Source organism: Rhipicephalus microplus, chromosome 1 (genome assembly GCF_043290135.1).
Source record: "Rhipicephalus microplus isolate Deutch F79 chromosome 1, USDA_Rmic, whole genome shotgun sequence".
Classification (NCBI taxonomy): domain Eukaryota; kingdom Metazoa; phylum Arthropoda; class Arachnida; order Ixodida; family Ixodidae; genus Rhipicephalus; species Rhipicephalus microplus.
In genome coordinates this window covers 177,317,032-177,329,869 of record NC_134700.1, presented here as the reverse complement: position 1 = coordinate 177,329,869, position 12,838 = coordinate 177,317,032, and positions in this window count along the sequence as shown.

Below are 12,838 nucleotides of genomic sequence, written 5' to 3'. Positions count from 1 at the left end.
CCTGTTAGCGATTCTTCGAATCAGTCCGAGGGCGCTTTCGGTCTTGGAACAAATGCGTTTGACGGCGGCTCCATTGGCTCCGTTAGACTCGATAAACATTCCAAGGACCCTGATAGTGTCCACCCGCGGAACTGGGGAGCCGTTACCGGTGAATAACGTAATGTGGCTCTCCATTGCTGGCTTCCAGGACCGGTGAGAACCGCCTCTGGGCCTCTTCTTATACAGTAAGAGCTCGGACTTAGCGGGCGAGCACCTTAGCCCGGTGGGGATGAGATAGCGCTCCGTCACATCGATGGCCTCTTGCAAAGCACTCTCGACCTGACCCTCACATCCGCTGAGGCACCAGATGGTGATGTCGTCTGCGTAGATCGTGTGGTTAATGTTCGGGATTTTGTTCAAGGCCCTCGACAGGTTGATCATGCAGATATTGAACAGCGTCGGGGAGATCACCGCCCCCTGAGGTGTCCCTTTTGGCCCAAGGGTAATTTCGTGGGTCAAAAAATCGTCAATCTTCAGTCTTGTGGACCGCGACGAAAGGAAGGAGCGCACAAAATTGTACGCCCGCTTGCCGACGTGAAACTCAGACAAGCTCTTGAGAATAAAGGCGTGCGATATATTGTCAAAAGCCTTTTCCAAATCCAATCCAAGAATCGCCTTGGTGTCGGCGGAGCCGGAGTCAATGACCTGGTGCTTGATCAGCTTCATGGCGTCCTGAGTCGAGAGCCCCGACCGAAAGCCAATCATGTTGTGGGTATAGCATTCGTTAGACTCGAGGTGGTCAGTGAGGCGGTTGAGCATGGCGTGCTCGGCCACCTTCCCGACGCACGACGTCAGCGAGATTGGCCTAAGATTCTCGATGCTCGGTGCCTTACCCGGCTTGGGTATCAGTACTGTGCAGGCCGCTTTCCAGCTCTTGGGAATGAGACCGCTGCGCCAGATTTCGTTGATCTTGTCTGTAAGAAACTCGATCGAGTCGTCGTCGAGGTGCTTGAGCATTTTGTTGGTTACCCCATCTGGCCCAGGGGCGGATCTGCTATTGAGGGATGCGAGAACCCGCTTGACCTCAGCCACGGTGAAGTCCTCGTCCATCGATGGCGCGTCGCGCCCCTCGTAGTCGGGAAACTGGGGAGGTACCGGATCGTCCGTGGCCGCCAGGTACTTGTCTATGAGCTTCTCCGTGATCGCCTCATCTGGAGTTGAGTCGGTGGCCAAATGGACAGCTTTCGCCAAAGCTCTCTTCTGATTGGACTTGGTGTTGCCGTCGTGCAGTAGGTGTTTGAGGAGTCTCCAGCTTTTACCGGTCTTGAGTTGGCCCTCCATAGAATCACAGAGCTCATCCCATTGCTGCTTGCATAAGACCTTGCAATGATCTTCTACCGTTTTGTTGATTTCGGACATTTTCTTGCGCAGTCTTCTGTTATGGCGCTGTCTTCCATCTCGCGAGCAGTGCCTGCTTGGCTTCCAACAGATGCGCGAGCCTACTGTCCATCCTGTCCACCTCCAGATCGGTTGTCACCTCTTTGGTGGCGCTGGCCACATCTTCTTTTAACCCGTCGCACCAAGAGTCTAGGTCCGCATCCGGGGAAAGGGCGCGCTCGGAGCGGTTGGCTCGGAACAAGTCCCAGTCGATGAACTTAAAGATCCTCGTCTTGTTGCGGGCAACCTCTATGAGCACTTCGATGATGCAATGATCGCTACCGAGGTCGATAGCTGTGTTGGTCCATTTGACGTTTTCCAGACTCTTGACAAAGGTGAGATCCGGGGTTGTATCTCGGCACACCGAGTTCCCTCTCCTGGTCGGGAAGTCCTTATTGGTTACCAGTGTCAGATCTTCCTCCGTTGCCGTGAGCCATATGTCTCTACCCTTCTTCGTATTGGTGAGGTAACCCCACGCCTGATGCTGGGCATTGAAGTCCCCCATGACGACAAGAGGTTGACAGCCGGCAAAATGCACGGCCTTCTTCAGAAGACCACCAGCCCTGGCTCTGTGTACGCTGGGCCTGCAGTAGACATTTAATATGAAAATACTGTTCCTTCGTAAGCACCGCTTAGGGGGGTCGACTAGGAGTTCCGTCATGACGTACTCAACCCCATTGTCCGCTGGACCGAGGTCTCGCTGAATGCACGTGAACCTTTTACTGACCAGAGTGGCCACCCCCCTTCCCCCTTCAAAGGAAGCCACAGTGACGAAACCAGGGAGCCTGATGTGTGATGATGTGATCGTTTCTTGCAAGGTGATGACTTGGGGTTTATCCTTTATGCCTTTTAGGTATTGTCGCAGGGTCGCCCGTTTGCTGACGAACCCTGCGCAATTCCACTGCCACATTGTTATGACGTTAGTTTCGTTATCCATGTTTGGGCTTGGGCATGGGTTTCGAGAGGGCCGCCTGCAGGATGGCACCCTCTGTCGGCGGGGCAATGACACTGTTCAAGTTTGGGACTGGTGTTGTCGATATGCTTGGCAAAAATCCGTGGTGGGTCCCCTCCAGTCTAAGTATTCTCTCGCTGAGGGCGACCAGACCCAGCTGGGGGTGCGCGATCATTTCTTGTACTTGAGAGAGGCCTGACTGTATGTTGGAGATGGCCTTCTTGAGCTCCGAAAGGAGCTCCAGAGTCTCGTCTTCCCTTGAGCTATCCAGGGCGCGACGCTTCACTGCACCCGCCTTGGGGGGAGCCTCCGCCGTGTCCATGGCCGACGAACTCGTGGCGGCCGGAGGAGCCGGCGGTTTGAGCGCCAATTTTCGTATTTCGGCTATCTCGGTGGCTAGCCGACTGATTTCCTGCTTGAACTGGGCGTTTTCTTTCCTAAGACTATCATTGGCACGCCTAAGCTCTTTGAGCTCGTTTGTGAGACGCGGGTCGTGCGAGTCCTGGGAGTTGGACGCCTGCTCTTGGTTGCCACGGGCCCTATCGGCCCACGTTAGATAGGACTTGCCTTTACCACCGGAGGGGGTGTTGGATCTTGGCCTGTTGGACGAGCCGCTCCGGGTGCGGGACGTGGAGCGGCCTCTGGAGCCGGAGCGCGCTGGAGAAGGCGATGATGGTCGTGATCTTGGGGCAGAGCGGCTTTTGGAGCCCCGTCGGCTCCTGGAGCGACCTCGCGAGCGCGAGCGTCGTTTTCCCCTAGGGCTAGGGCTACATGAGGCTTGAGAATAGGAGGATCGAAGGATCGACTGCGGGGGGAGCTCCTCTTGCTGTCTGGCGCGCTCGAAGCGTCGTCGGCGAACAATGTACGGAGTCTTGAATCTATGCGCACATTCTTTACTGGCAGTAAGGTGCGGACCGCCACAGAACTTGCATATTGGGGTGCATTGGTGCTGCTCATCAGGGTTTGGAAGGCCGCATCCCCGACAGACGATGTCGCTGGGTGTTGGACAGACATCGGCGCGATGCCCGAGTCTTCCGCAGGCGTGGCATACGTCTACTTGCTTTCTATATAGGGAACATTTCAACAGGAGCGTTCCGTACCTGACAAAATTCGGTACCCGGTGCCCGTCAAAGGCGATGATCACAGTCTCCGTCTGAGCAATTCTCTTAGCTGCCAGTGCGAGCGGGTTTTTCTGGTTAACGATCTTGCCATCCAGCGTCGCAGGGTCGTCTTGCAACGGTATGCCACGTATGATCCCCTTGCACGTGGAGTGTGGGGCAGTCTCGTACGCGCAGAGTTCGTGGATGTTGCCCGAGATGCGGATTTGCTTGAGGCGGGAGTATCGATCGGCATTTTCCCGTCTAGGAGTGCTGGCCACCATAATGTTTTGCTGTAAGTTCGGGCACAGAGTGTCTTGTGAGAGCTCATCGGGTCTGATGCCGGCGGCTGCAAGTATAGCGTCAGCCACCGCAGCCGCTCCAATTTTGGAGATATTCAGTCCACCTCTTGGTCGAATGACGATTTTGATGTCTTCTTTGGGAAGAGCCGGCATTCGGCCTGCCCTAATAATCTTGGACTTCAGCGCTGCGCCGCTATGCTTGTCGCCACGGGACGCCGAAAGCGTTGCCGCGGCGTTAGGGCCACCTCCCCGCGATTAGGCGTTAACTCTTCTGGCGCCCGCAGTTTGCCATCCCTGGTCTTGAGTGACTTCCTCCGGGGAAATGTTTTCTCCCTCTACTCGATATTCCATCATGGTAACGGACGAGTGGCGCCGAGCCACCCCTGAGGCCGGCTGGGTGGCCTAGATGAGCTAGGCCTAGGCCTGGTCTCCGAAGTGCTCGTTAGGTGAGACGCCGCCGACGGAGGCACACAAATGTCCGTGAAATGGTGAAAAATCACTCACTGTGGCAAAAGAGGGTGTCCGCGTGGTCCTTAGAACTTCGCGGAAAAGATTTGCACAAATAAACATGGACACTCGTCGACAAAATGCTAGAAAAGTTGGCAAAATCCGGGAGCCGACGCGGGCACGTCTTGACTCGCCGCTGCCAGCGTCTCTCCCCCCAAGGAGGATTAAAAAAATGCTGGAGTGAAAGCTCCCACAATGCCTTGACAGCAGAATTGAAGCCAGCTTTTGCCACGGCCAGGATCTCGGGAACATGTTCTTTTCTGATAGTGCCCACTTAGAGATAAAGTGGTTTTATTATGACAGTGTAAATTCTACGTTAGTTCTAAATTAAAGGATAGTTGTTCCTGATGAAATAACACACAGAAACGAGTACGTGTGACTGAATATCCCGAGAAATTGGCCTCCAATCAGAGGCTCTGTAAAAACTAGTAACACTAAGACGCACTTGGACCACAATGTGAACCAACAAAGTTTCTACATTACACTCGTTGGGCGTGCGAGGGAAACGCTTCTTCTTCGTTAGCGTTCTTGTTTAATTGTGTGATACTGTGTGTGTGCGGCTCTCGCCGACGCGGGCATCCAGTGTTTCGGCTGCGTCCCTTCGGCATCTCACTCGCGTTCAGGTTCCCCGGTGCTTCGTCCAAGAAGTCACCGACCCCTGGGGCCCCTGGGAAGACGGCGTCGAGGCCAGTATGCACACCGCCAAAAGAACATTGTTTCACGAGAGCGAGCCGAGACGCGAGTGGCGTCGGACGTATGCGATCGAGCTCCTGCACCGATTACGCTGACATCCATTTCTTCGCGGTGTGCCAACAAGACGCCGGGTGAAGACTTCGAGGGCTCGGCGCCCTACAGGTACGAGGTTCCGTTATCAAAGACTTGGCTAGTACGCGATCACTACGGTGGTTGGTAGCCATCGCCACGAGCCTTATGCTCGTCCAAGTGCGTTAAACCACATGAGTGATACTGCAGGACACAATGAAAAGCCTGGGGGCTTACAGGTGCGTCCAAGCATCATAAAGTTGGCACGTTTGCAAATTCACAACCGCGAAATGGCTCCAGCGAGCACAGCAGCATTGGAAGACGATGAAGCTGAGAGCAAGAAGCCTCGCTTAGAAGATAATCCTCTCGACGATAAAACGTCAACTTATTACCTAAGTGATGAAGAAGACATGGGCGAAGACGAACCATTTACGTTGGTTACTTATAAAAAGAAACGAGCAGAGGGCATCCCAGTCGTCTTTCATCCAACAGCTGAAGGTGCTAGCTTCTGGAAAGTGAACTCCAATCGAGTGTCAGCTGAAGTAGTTTCCGCTGTTAAAGAAAAAGTGCAGTCATTCAGAACGACCACAGATGGAAGCTTTAGTGTCAGCGTTGCTTCCTTAAGTTCAGCGAAGCGTCTTCTGATGCTTTCAAATGTAGGTGGCTTGGAAGTTAAGCCTTTCATCCCAGAGTCATACACTCGGAACGTTGCGAAAGTAAAACATGTTCCTCTGCAGTATTCAGATGAACAACTCCTAGAGTACTTGAGAGATGCAGGGGTTATATCGGCGCGACGGCAAATAAAATACTACCGCCAGGAAGATGGAGGAGTAACATCGCGTCCACTTCACTCAGTGATCCTGACTTTTCGATATGACCGCCCGATTCCAGGAAGAATCTACTTAGGATTCACCAGTCACCCAGTGGAAGAATATCTTGGTCCAGCACTTCGGTGCTATAACTGCCAGCGATTCTGACACATGGCGAAAAGTTGCCGTAACACACGCCGGTGTAAGATCTGCTCAGAAGAACACCATCATAAGGAGTGCCTGTCTGTTCTTCAGCCTAAGTGGGCAAACTGTGCAGGTAATCACGCTGCCTCATATTCTGGCTGCCCGCAAAGTAAAGCTGCTGCAAAAATGCGTCGGCATGAGCTCATTCATGGAAGAAAACCACGCCCCAATGAACCATCTCCAAACCTTGAGATTGTTCATCCTGTACGTGATCCACCTCAGCGGCCACCACAACAACAGTCGACAAACACGCCAAGAGAACCGCCAAGAGAGCCGCCAAGAGCACACTCCAGAGACCACTCACGAGAAGTACCTTCAAGTAACCCAACATACGCGTCGAAGTTGCGAACGCCCACGGGACCTCTGCCGGAAAGTAGCAAAACCGACAGTGCCAGTGTTCGCCCCAACTACAACATCGAAACGTCACGTCATTCTCAACAGGCCTCAGAAAATCAACCATTCAATGGAGACCGTGCCTCTGCACCAGTCATGCAGTTGATTCTGCCAATGCTTTTCGCAGCACTTAAGGCAATCCTGTCTGCTCTACCGGAAGCAAACAACCTGCCAGAAGTAAAAGCCCTGCTGCCTCTGGAAGCACGATTGTGTCAACAGTCCGGGTCAAACCTGCGACAAGTAACATATGAATAAGCGCTGCAAAGATGTCTCCATATACCAGTGGAATGCCAATAGTCTTCGAAGGAAGTGTGCTGACTTCCGTAAACTCGTTCTGCAGTATAATTTTCCAATACTTTGCATCCAAGAGGCAGGAATGAATGATGATTTCCGCCTCTCCAACTACGTGATATATAAGTCATCTCGTCGAAGTGGTCCTAGCAGAGTACATTTGTGCGTCAGAAAGGACCTACCTTCTCATCAAGTTCACTCAAGTGATTCGAACTTTCCGGAATTCGTCGCTTGCAAAGTATCCTTTGGTGAGCAGTGCGTTACAGTGATCAATTTTTACCTACAACCTTCAAGCCGCATTTCGGTAGAAGAGCTAACAAATATCTTCAACATTTCTAATTCATATACGTTTATATGCGGAGACTTTAATGCGCACAATATAATCTGGGGTAGTGATCGATGTGATGCACGTGGGAACATTGTTGAGTGTGCTGCAGACAAATGCAATTTGACAATTTTAAATGACGGCTCCCCAACTTTTGTCCGAGGGCATAATTACTCTAGTTGCATCGATGTGACCTTGTGTTCGCAAGATCTAGTGAATGATGTGGTATGGACAACGGATGTAGAAACACGTGGGAGTGACCATTTTCCTATTCTAATAAATCACCCCTACTTGCGAAAAGACGACACCAGACGCTACAGCAAACTGACGAACTGGAAAGCTTTTCGGCACCACCTAACAAACCAAAATAGTGACCTCATGACAGTTGAAAGCTTTACTGAATTTCTACAAGATAATGCGAATAAATGTTCAAAGAAAGCCCCGATTCCAAAAGACTATGCTGCAGTCGATGGAGAGTATGAACATCTAAGAGCCATCAGAAGACGTTCAGAAAGGGCATATCGACGCAGCGGAAGTTTAGAAGCATACGAAAATGCACAGAAACTCCACAGTGTAATGCGCAGACGGCTAGAAAATTTAGGTAAACGACGCTGGCGTGATTTCTGTGGCACGCTCTCTCCCCACACACCTGTTCCAAGAATTTGGCTTGTAATTCGAGCACTTAGTGGCCCTGTTTCACAGAGCTTCCCATTTCGTGCTCTTGCTGTAGCCTTGGACAAACCGGAAGCTGTGGTAGCAGATGAATTTTGTCAACTTATCAGTAGGCCCGCCGCATCACAATGTGCAATATTTGATAATTCTGTCGCGTTAGCCAACCAGAAAATTAATGCTAGCTTTTGGGCCCAGCATCCTCAACTAGACCCTGTATTTACGTTAAGGGAGCTGCATTGTGCTATAGCATCATGTCGTCAAAAATCGGCCCCTGGACCGGACGGCATTACGTACAATATGCTAAAGAACCTTGGGCCCACAGGAACAACTATTTTCTTAGATATTTACAATAATCTATGGACGCAAGAAATTGTACCCGAGTCTTGGAAGTCTGCTCGCATCATTCCGATCTTAAAACCGGCTAAGACGCCCTTGAACCTTAAATCCTTCCGTCCAATCAGTCTGACAAGCTGTTTATGTAAGGTAATGTAAAAAATGATTGATGCGCGACTTCAATGGTGGTGCAACAGAACTGTTGCATTCTCCAACTACTTGACAGGTTTTAGGAAACAGAGATGCACAATGAATGCAATACTGGACTTAGTAACGTATGTGGAGCATGAACGCGCCTGTGGTAGTTTGACGGTCGCAGTGTTCTTGGATATCAAAAGGGCATTTGACACAGTCAGTCACACTCATGTTCTGCTGAGTATGTTGGAACATGGACTGTCCGGCAGGTCTTTGCGGTGGGTATCCAAATTTTTATCAGGTCGTAAAATATTCATCCAGACGAGCGAAGGAAAAAGTGCAGAACACGACGTCAGAAAGGGAGTGCCACAAGGAAGCGTACTCAGCCCTTTTCTTTTCAACTGTGTTATGGCTGGTTTAGCTAAAAGACTGCCTTCCAGGTTGAAATACTCCTTATATGCAGATGATGTGTGCATTCGGGCATCTGGCATGGACATACGGTTAATTCAGATTGCATTGCAGGACGGAATAAATATTATCAACAACTTTTTAAAAGAAAGAGGAATGATTCTATCGCACGCAAAGACAACTGTATTGCCCTTCACCCGTAAGAAGTTAAAGAACTTCAATCTCAATTTAGAAGAATAACCACTAATGATTGTGACACAGCATCGGTTTCTCGGAGTAATACTGGATAGGCAGCTATCATGGGCACCTCACATAAAGAAACTCGAAAACGAGGTGAATACGCTAGTGAATATACTCCGCAGAATTGCTGGGACATCATGGGGTGGATCTGTATCATCCATGCTCGCTGTTCACAATGCTTTAATACGACAAAAAGTTGCATATTCTGCAGTAGTGTTACACGGCCTTTCCCGTACTTCAGAGGAGCGACTTCAAAGACTATTAGCTAGGGGACTGCGCGTCTGCATAAGTGTTCCACGAGCGACTTCCAGCAGCCTTGTCATAGCAGAGACTCGAAAACCACCCTTTCCAGTCATGAAAACAATTGAAATATGCCGCCATTTTTTTCGCTTACAGACGCAACACAGGGACCACCCATTGGCACAGGAGATTTTACTAAGAGATAAAAGCAATGCTCATAACGATGTACAGAGTAATGTACATATATTACCCAGAAATGAATTTTGGAGCTCTGAAATGGACTATCCTCCATGGCTGCTTGTAATACCAAGCATTGAATTCTCAGTGGATGGCATTATCAGAAAGAGAGACATGTTCATCCAAGCTGCTCAACAACTAGCGCTTTATTAGATACACATGCGGTATCCAGGGTACATACATATTTACACAGATGGCTCAAGTACTACAACGTCTTCAACATCGGCATTTATCATACCACAGCTCAATATTCAGGAATCGTTCAATTTATGTCGCATGACGTCATCTACTACATCTGAGCTCTTCGCTATTCTGTATGCTCTAAAGTTTATAAACTCGGTAGCAGACGCTAGAAAATGGGTAATTTTTAGTGACTCATAGGCCGCATTAAGATCACTCTCCAGTACAAACAGGGCAGTAATAAGTGATAGTATGATACACGAAACGCTGAAGGAGCTAACCAAAGCAAAGAGGGCGCAACATGAGACCAAATTCCAGTAGATACCTGGCCACTGCAACATTCCTGGAAACACAGCTGCCGATGAAGCAGCACGACCAGCACATCGTAAAGACGTTACTGTTTCTTTACCAATTTCGAAAAATGAATTGCGCAGTATTATAAAGAATACAACTTTCAGAATGAGCAAAACTGCTTGGTTTGACCAAAGTACAAAGAGCTGCGATTTATATCACATCGATCCATGTATTGAATTCAAAATTACGCTGGCATTAGATAGAAGGATGGAAACTCTAATTCACCGATTGAGGCTAGGCACCGCATACACAAAACATTTTTCGCAGAAAATCGGCAGAGCTGAAACTCCCGAATGCGAATGTGGATTTATAGATGAAGACGTCTGTCACCTTCTCATAGACTGTCCACATCATGACACGCCGAGACGCCGTCTTAAGTGCGAACTGTTCGCATTGGACCACAGACCATTTAGCATGAAAAAACTTCTGGGCCCGTGGCCAACTGGAGTTTTACAGTCCCACGCTTTAAAAGCATTAACACGTTTTTTACAAGACAGCGGGATTGCTGAAAAGTTTCAACAAAAAACAAACCTTCATTTGTAACACATGTACTTATTATTTACAGTATCATGTGACACCCATCACGTGTGTGTTGTGAAATGAATGACGTATCAACTATTATGTGCATACAAGTGAATGCACCTTTATAAGGACCAAACGTGTGCTTTGCTGTTTTGTGCTGGTGGACCGAATAATAACGAGGGACATTTCCAGAGACTTCTTACATTGACTTTCGAACATTTACTTACCATTGTGATATGTGCGTATAAGTGTGTCTTTGCATATCTGTGCCCGAGTTTTTCTATTTTCCATGCACTGCTTTGTATGTTTTGCTTCAACATACGTGTTCAAGTTTCAATCAACGGCTAAGGAGTAGCCGGCGCCATAATGGTGCGCCAACATCTCCTTATATATCATATCAAGTAAAAAAACATTGTTTCACGTTTACTGTTCCTGAAGGCGTGGCCTCCGTCGATGAGATCATCGAGTGTTTCGAAGAGATGACTGGTAGCGAAGGGGTGTTGTTCCTGCAACACTTCGGCGCTTTGAAGTTCTTGGTAGCAACAAGGACAGCGGAACAAGCCACCAAGCTCATGGTTAATTAAGGTTTTGTCCTTGAGAAGAAAGAAAATGGCAGCATATCCACGGAGTGAATGATGGATAGCGGGGCGAAGCATCCGTCCATCCCCTCATTCTTGCTTCCGTACATCCATGCGTGCGTCTGTGTGGCTGCCCGTGCGTCCATCCACCCGTCCGTGCGTGCGTCTGTTCGTGCGTCCTCACGTTCATCCATGTGTCCGTCCCTGCTTTCGTTCATGCGTCCGCTCCTTCATCTGTCCACGCATCCATCCGTCCGTGCAGCCATCTGTGCGTCCGTCCATGCGTCTCTCTGTGTGTCCGTTCGTACACCTATTCAACACTCCTAGTACCACCATCTCGCATCTTTTCATCATATATTCCGCATATAGAAGCACCGCCATCCAGCGGACATTTCAAGGACTGAATTAGAGGAGGCGCACGCACACTTTCTTACGACTTGCGCTTCGAGTCTACTTCCCACCTTTAACCACCTCGAGTTCATAGCATAGTTCACCGTATTCATGGCACTGTGGCCCAACGCTCGCTAAACCTTTCTAAAACCTAGGAGGTTACGCCCAGCGAGTGTAGCGTAGCAACCCTTTCTAGTCTTCTGTGCGTTGTTCAACAATCAAAAATTCGCAGGGTGCGCGTTAACTAAAAGCCGAATTCTCCTGTCTCTCATTCCCCCTTAGCAGCCATTGGCATGCACATTGAGCACTATCTTTTATTGTTCAACAACACACAGAAGAAATCTCTCACCGGCACCACCTTGGAAGTCAAAAATGTTAGACTTGCTACACACTACTACAACGGCTTCGAGGGACGAACGGGTGCCGCTACAAGGAGCTTCGTCCAATAGTTTAAGTGAAAATAAGTCGTCGGCCCACCAAGTGTGTTCGTGAGAGTGTACATGTTGCCGCCATACGTACCCGATGACGCGGTCGTCTCTGCTTTGCAGCCTTTCGGAAAAGTACGTAGTATAACCTATGTTACTCTGAAACGATGCCAGTCTACATTTACTGGTACATGAGTAGTGAAGATGAAATTTACAAAGCCCGCACCGAACTTCATTCAATCTATGGATACCGCGTTATGTTGGAGTGCCGTGGCATGCGCCGCGTCTGTGCGCGTTGCCACAATGAACGCCACATGGCCATGGCCTGTGCAACACTTTTTGTCATAGGTTCAGCGCGTACTGACACGCTTTGGAATAGTGCACTGAAGCCTGCAGAAGGTGTGGAGGTGATCACCCGACCAAAGAATGTTTCAAGCGCAGATCATACGAAGACGCAGCTCAGAAGACGCTGTCACCAAGTGTTCAAGACTACCCAACAATCGAAGAATCCTCTTCAAGCTCTTCAAGTGTGGTGAAACAATCTAGAATGTGTGAGATACTGTGTCCTCAAAATAAAACGATACGAGTCAAGACACCAGACCATTGGAATGAAGAGAGCCTGACCGATGATTTCGTAGACGCACAGTCGGAAGACGCTACTCGCGTCAAGCCGGCTGTTGCGACTCCGGGTCCTGCGGGTCTCAGCTTGGTAGCGGGCCCCCGTCCAAGGACCCATCGTCGAACAGGTCAGATGAGGCGCTTGTAATAACGACAACAATTTATTTTTATGGTTAGTAACTGAGAATGAGAAAGGAGGTGATCAAGTGATCAGAACTGTAAAGGAGAGCTGTTGAACTGGAGAGCTTAGAATACACGAAAGTCTTCGGCTTATATAGCGCCTCGTTGCCAACCATGGGCACCATGTCCGCGGCTTCCCCCAATAGGGCGCTCCATGGTCTAAGTGCTCCACCCACGAAGGAGAGGAAAGAAACTACACAATGCACTCGGAGAGGGCACAGTCCACACGATGCCCAAATGTGGTCACCCAAGCACTGCACCGACGTTT